Source organism: Mandrillus leucophaeus, unplaced genomic scaffold (assembly GCF_000951045.1).
Source record: "Mandrillus leucophaeus isolate KB7577 unplaced genomic scaffold, Mleu.le_1.0 Scaffold114, whole genome shotgun sequence".
NCBI lineage: Eukaryota > Metazoa > Chordata > Mammalia > Primates > Cercopithecidae > Mandrillus > Mandrillus leucophaeus.
Genome location: NW_012099654.1, coordinates 2517052 through 2523027, shown reverse-complemented (window position 1 = coordinate 2523027; position 5976 = coordinate 2517052). Strand labels below are relative to the sequence as shown.

Here is a 5976-nt window from a genome sequence, read left to right as displayed (position 1 = left end):
CATCTCTCCTTGTTGTACTCTCTACCTTTCAGTCAAGCCTCTGACATCCCTGATCGTCATTCTGATGCCCTGTAGCGAGGGTCTCTTGTTTTGTCCTGCACAGGGCCCCTCCGCTCAGGCCTCACTTTGCCTGTGGTCCTGGTGAGTATATCAGTCAGGCAGCTTATCCCTCCACTTGCCATGTGCCCCAGGTTGGGCCTTTCAGACTCTCCTGGGAATCCCAGGCTAGTCACACAAGGATGAAATACAGAGGCAGCTGAATCATTCCAAAGGCAGAGCCTAAAAAGATGCTTCTGAGAGTTCAACCATCTCCTGGCTCCTGTCTTTCCCAAACCTGGTTCTTCAGTTCTTTGGGGAATTGTCTTTGCTTCTCCTCTCTTTGGTTTTCTTCCAACCTCTCTCCTCTCTTTCTCACTGTCTTCAACCCCCCCTTTCTCTCTCTCTCTCTCTCTCCCCCTCCCTCTCTCTCTCACACACACACACACTCTCTCTCTCTCACACACACACACACACACACACACACACACCCTTTTGTGGCCTAAGTTAGTCTCAGGTTCATTTTCTGATGTTTGCAGATCCTACAGTGAAAACAGGACACATAATTAGATTCCGGGTCTGTGCAGCCCCTTTGTATTGACACCTCAGTTGTACTGTCTGCTGGCTTATCACTTATTCCTGGAAACTGTCTCTCAGGTAATCTTCCACAGTCTGCAGCTTGGAGTCCAGTCCTGCCCCACACCTGAGACCAGCCCAGGTCTCCAGGGCCCCAACTCACACCCAGGATGCTAGGCTTCTCTCATCCTGGAGAGGAGACTGAGTTCCTGGGGTATTTCACCAGTCTGAACCCTCATCAGATTTCCACTGCCCACCTACCTGTGATCCAAGCAGAGTTCTTTCCATTTGCTCCTTTTACTCTAGAGAGCCTCATCAAGTGTCCTGTTTATGTGCATGTGCTTCCAGGTAAGAGGAACTCTCACATCACAGAGACAACTGTCTTTAGTCTCGTACCCAGGCCTTGTTCTATCAGGCAGGTTTCTACTGTCCCCGAGGTCAAGGCACTCTGTAAGGAAGTAGATAGCAATTTGTGGTGGCACTTCAGTCTCTTCTTCTCCCCTGAGGTTAATCTAGATGTGCTTTGTAAGTAAGAATACATAGCTCTGCCTTCTCTGGGACTCTGAGGTCTCAGCACAATCATCTCTAAGAGCACTGCTCATTCCCACTTATCTTTGAACTCTGTCTGGACTTTGTCTTCTTTGGGAAGGGTGGTATGTAGAAGGTGACTATAAAAATGATATGGTACCAAAATGTCAAGCCTGCATGTCAAGTTCTAGCCATCTTCTGGTAGTTTATGAACACTGTGCTCTGTGCTCTTCTGGTCTTACCTATCAAGGAAATCTCTTTACTGAGCATACTGAGAAGTGATGATCTGGAATATCTTCTATCCACCGTGCTACTTCTGCATTCCCTCTGGGACAATTTGGAGAAATGTGTTTTGAGATCTCTTTGATAGAAATCCTAGACCAACTTCTGTTCTTCCAAGGACTCCCAATGCCTACATTTTCAGGAAGTCTTCAGAGATGAGCTACCCCTTCTGGATGCAGGAGTTGCACAGCCTTAAGGTGACATCTGAGGCAGCGAGGCAGAGGGACAAGATGGAACCCACCATACTTTTAGGGTATCCATTAGTAATGTGACTCCATCTCCCGTGGGATGAATGACAAGTGGGTGGAAAAAGGGTAGATGCTTCTTTCCTCATTTTCTTGAGAGAGCAGGCGAGTGCCCCACAGTCCTCAAACACAGAGCTTTTAGTAAACTATAGCTTAGACCTAATGCCAAAATGGGGCTTCCTTCTCCTTCCCTTGGAATTGACAATAACCTAGGATAAGCTTGATTTGACTTTATGTCAGTCATAAAAGTGTGATTTGCAGAGAATCTCTGGAAAGTATGTGGAGAAGAGGCACCGAGCAGGAGTTATAAAAGAACCTGCAGTTCTGAGCTGCCGATGCATATAAAAGTGGGCACAAATTGCATCATGGGAGATTTAATGTTGGTGTAAGATGCACTGTCATGCAGGAAATGGCTAATAGAGTATCCAGAAACCAAACTTGGGACTGGGAGTTGAGTGAAGAGATAGTTTTAAAAATATCTTTATCATCAGGGAAGAGCTGTAGTCTAAGTGTAGAGAAAGGGAAAACCAATTAGACAGACTATTAATACCGAATGTTTCCATCATTAACACTCATTGTGTTGCTGCTTCTCAAAATAAAAAGCCATTTGTGACCCAAAAGTTGGTCAGCACCAATACCTTTAGATCATGCTAAAAATAGAAGTGAACCTAACTTCCTGAGAGCTTACTACATGCATTTTTAATAGCTAGATCATGTAGGGAAATCAGCATGTCTATTATTAAAATAGAAAAGCTGAGTGTTAGAACACTAATTTGGAGCAGGAAGATTATACAAGACAAATTCTGAACATGAAGATGATAATTTTCCCTTGAGCAGGAAAATAATTTAATAGAACTCAATGCATTAACAGACCTATAGTAGAATGTTAAAAAGAAATTCTAGCCAGTAAAAATGGGGAAGACCCATGGGAATATTCAGAGTTGAGCTATAAATCATCTGGATACAGAGGATCCATAACACTTGCTACAGGGCTTAGAGCAGCAGGAGAAGTCACTGAACGAAAAGGAGAGAGAAAAAATTCAAAGAGATTACTCTTGTCACAAAAGGGGCACATTTTTTTAACTAAATAAAAAACTATAGATATGTAAGTTTCTCCAGATATTGTTATGCCATTACCCCTCCAAAGAAGGCACTGCAGAATTTAAAACCATGAGTTCCTCATATAGAAAAACTCTTGATAATCCTTATTTTGGAAAACAAAGTTCCAGAAAAAAAAGTGAAAGATTAATTAAATGTGTGAACAATTATTCAAAATGTGTTTAGCACCTTTCATATGAAAGGTTTAGCACCTCCACTGTGTTGGAGAGTTCGTGGGATTTAATGTTGTACAAAATGTGATGTCTTTGCCCTCAAAAAGCTGTTGTACTACAGGAAATGAAATGGAATTATTTATAATGAAACTGGTAAGTAATGAGGGCCATATATGCAGTTGAACCTAGGAGTTAACAAGTGTGGAGCTGGGCAGGATGCTTTTCCCTGTAATGGCTGCAGAGGTACAGTAGAGAAAGTGGTATTTGGTATCTCACGTGGTGGGTATAGCTTGATTAATTTTACACAGGAGTAGATAAACTTCTTTTTCTCTGGGTAGATGCCCAGGAGTGGGTTGCTGGATCAAATAGTAGTTCTACTTTTAGTTCTTTAAGGAATCTCCACACTGTTTTCCATAGTGGTTGTACTAGATTACATTCCCACCAACAGTGTAAAAGTGTTCCCTTTTCACCGCATCCAGACCAATGTCTATTATTTTGATTTTGATTATGGCCATTCTTGCAGAAGTCAGGTGGTATCGCATTGTGGTTTTGATTTGCATTTCCCTGATAATTAGTGATGTTGAGCATTTTTCCATATGCTCGTTGGTTATTTGGATGCCTTCTTTGGAAAACTGTCTACTCATGTCCTCAGCCCACTTTCTGATGGAATTTTTTTTCTTGCTGATTTGTTTCAGTTCTTTATAGAGTCTAGATATTAGTCCTTTGTCAGGTGTATAAATTGTAAATATTGTTTCCCACTCTGCGGGCTGTCAACTCTGCTGATTATTTCTTTACTGTACAGAAGCTTTTTAGTTTAAGTCCCCTCTATTTATCTTTGTTTTTGTTGCATTTGCTCTCGGTTTCTTGGTCATGAAATCTTTGTTTAAGCCAATGTCTAGAATGACCATTTTTCCAATGTTATCTTCTAGAATTTGTCTGGTTTCAGGTCTTAGATTTAAGTCTTTGATCCATCTTGAGTTGATTTGTATATAAGGTAAGAGATGAAGATCCAGCTTTATTCTTCTACATATGGCTTGCCAATTATCCCAGCACCAGTTTTTGAAAAGCATGTCCTTTCCCAACTTTACGTATTAGTTTGCTTTGTCAAAGATTGATTGGCTGTACGCATGTTTAGAGTGTCACAATTTGCAATTGGAAAGATATGGATCCAGCCCAAATGCCCATCAATCAATGAGTGGATAAAGAAAATGTGGTATACATATATATATATATCTACATCATGGAATACTACCCAGTCATAAAAAGGAATGAAGTAATATCATTCGCAGCAACCTAGACGTAAATGGAGACTATTATTCTAAGTGAAGTAACTCAGGAATGGAAAACCAAACATCATCTCTTGTTACTCATAAGTGGAAGGTAAGCTATGGATACGCAAAGGCATAAGAATGATACAATGGACTTTAGGGACTCGGGGGAAAGGGTGGAAGGGCAGTGAGAGATAAAAGACTACACATTGGGTACAGTGTACACTGCTTGGGTGATGGGTGCACCAAAATCTCAGAAATCACCACTAAATAACTTATTCATGTAACCAAACACCACCTGCTCCCCTAAAAACCTATTGAAATAAAAAATAAATTAATTTTAAAAAAAGAAGTAGAGAAAATTGATGAGTCTATGGGGTATGCCAATTAACCCAGAATATCCATGTATTCTCATCCCTCATTGGTTGAGGGTTCACAGACCTACTGTGCAAGCACTGGGGTGGCCGAGGGCAGAGATGAGTCAAACCATCCTGGCCTGTAGTCGTTCAGAACTTCCTCTGCAGTGAAGGCTTTGGCTCTCTGGTAGGCATTGACTTGAGACACGCGAACAGGCAAAGGAGTTTGCATGTTAAATCACTGTATAATCATGGAGTGATTTAAAGGAGGTGAATTGTGCTTCTTCTGGGAAGCTCTACTTCTTTTTGGAGTCTCCAAACTAATCACTGTGACCCCACAATGCTGTATGATGTGGTTCCAGTCTTCTCAGTCACCATTCAGGTAATGGTAGCTCCTCTTCCTGGGACTGAAACATCAGGAACACCCCGCTTCCTTGCATCTTACCAGTTGCCACATTTACTGAGGTCAGACATTTTCTGAGTGACAAAAACTACCTTATCCTAGATGTGCAGATAATATAGGAACAAACAACATAGAGAGATGCAGTTATGGGCCCATGAAGCAAACCCGTCGTACAGTCCTGAATGGCCTAGAGTTTCCTTTAATTCATCTCTCCTTCTTAACAAGAATGTTTTCCAGATATCAAAATCTGCCTCTTTCAGCAAAAAATACCTCTTGTGGGCATTTTCATCTTCCTTCCCCATCTCTACCCTGCCACACACTTCTAAGTGACACACTGCCTTCCCCTTTGAGCCACCAGAGGAGGCTACAGACCTCTTCCAAGTTTCTTTCTCTGACCCTGCCTGGGGCAGCTTCTTCCGTGGCAGTTTGAGCAGAAAAATACTCCCAGAACTTAAGTTTTCATTGAGTTAATATTTTTTTCATTTCCAGCTTTCCATCTGGACTCCTAAATTTTTCCTTTTGCTTGCTAAGATCCTGAAGCCGTTCTGACTTTAGGCAAATATTTGTCAAACACCTTCCATAATGTAGTAAATGTGCTAGAAACTTGGAATACAACAGATGGAGACATCCTTCTTGTTTTCCCAACAGAAATAAACTTGAAACACAGTTCAACTCAAATCAGTAGACATTTGTGGAGTATCTACTGTGTGCCAGGTACTCTTTTAGGGCTGGGGAGAGTATAAGGATGCTTTCAGCTATGAGCAAAGGCCTCTAACTTAAAGAGGCTCTAAAAAAAAAAGAGGAAATTTATTACTACACAACAGAAGTAGGGCTGTTCCAGACATGGCACACCAGGGCTCTGGCTCCACTTCTCTGAAATTCACTTAACTCTCACATCCTTCATGTGTTATGTCATCAGACTACCTCTCCTCCATGATTCCAGGATATTTGCAAAGTTCTATATGTCACATTCAAGCAAATAATGTCTAAAGCCACAAATGGGACTTCTTT

At 41.5% G+C, this 5976-nt stretch overlaps 1 pseudogene; it reads left to right on the top strand.

Annotated features, from left to right (window-relative positions):
• Nucleotides 1–782: 782 nt before the first annotated feature.
• LOC105551635 overlaps nt 783–5976 on the top strand; it is a 10956-nt pseudogene continuing 5762 nt past the window's right edge.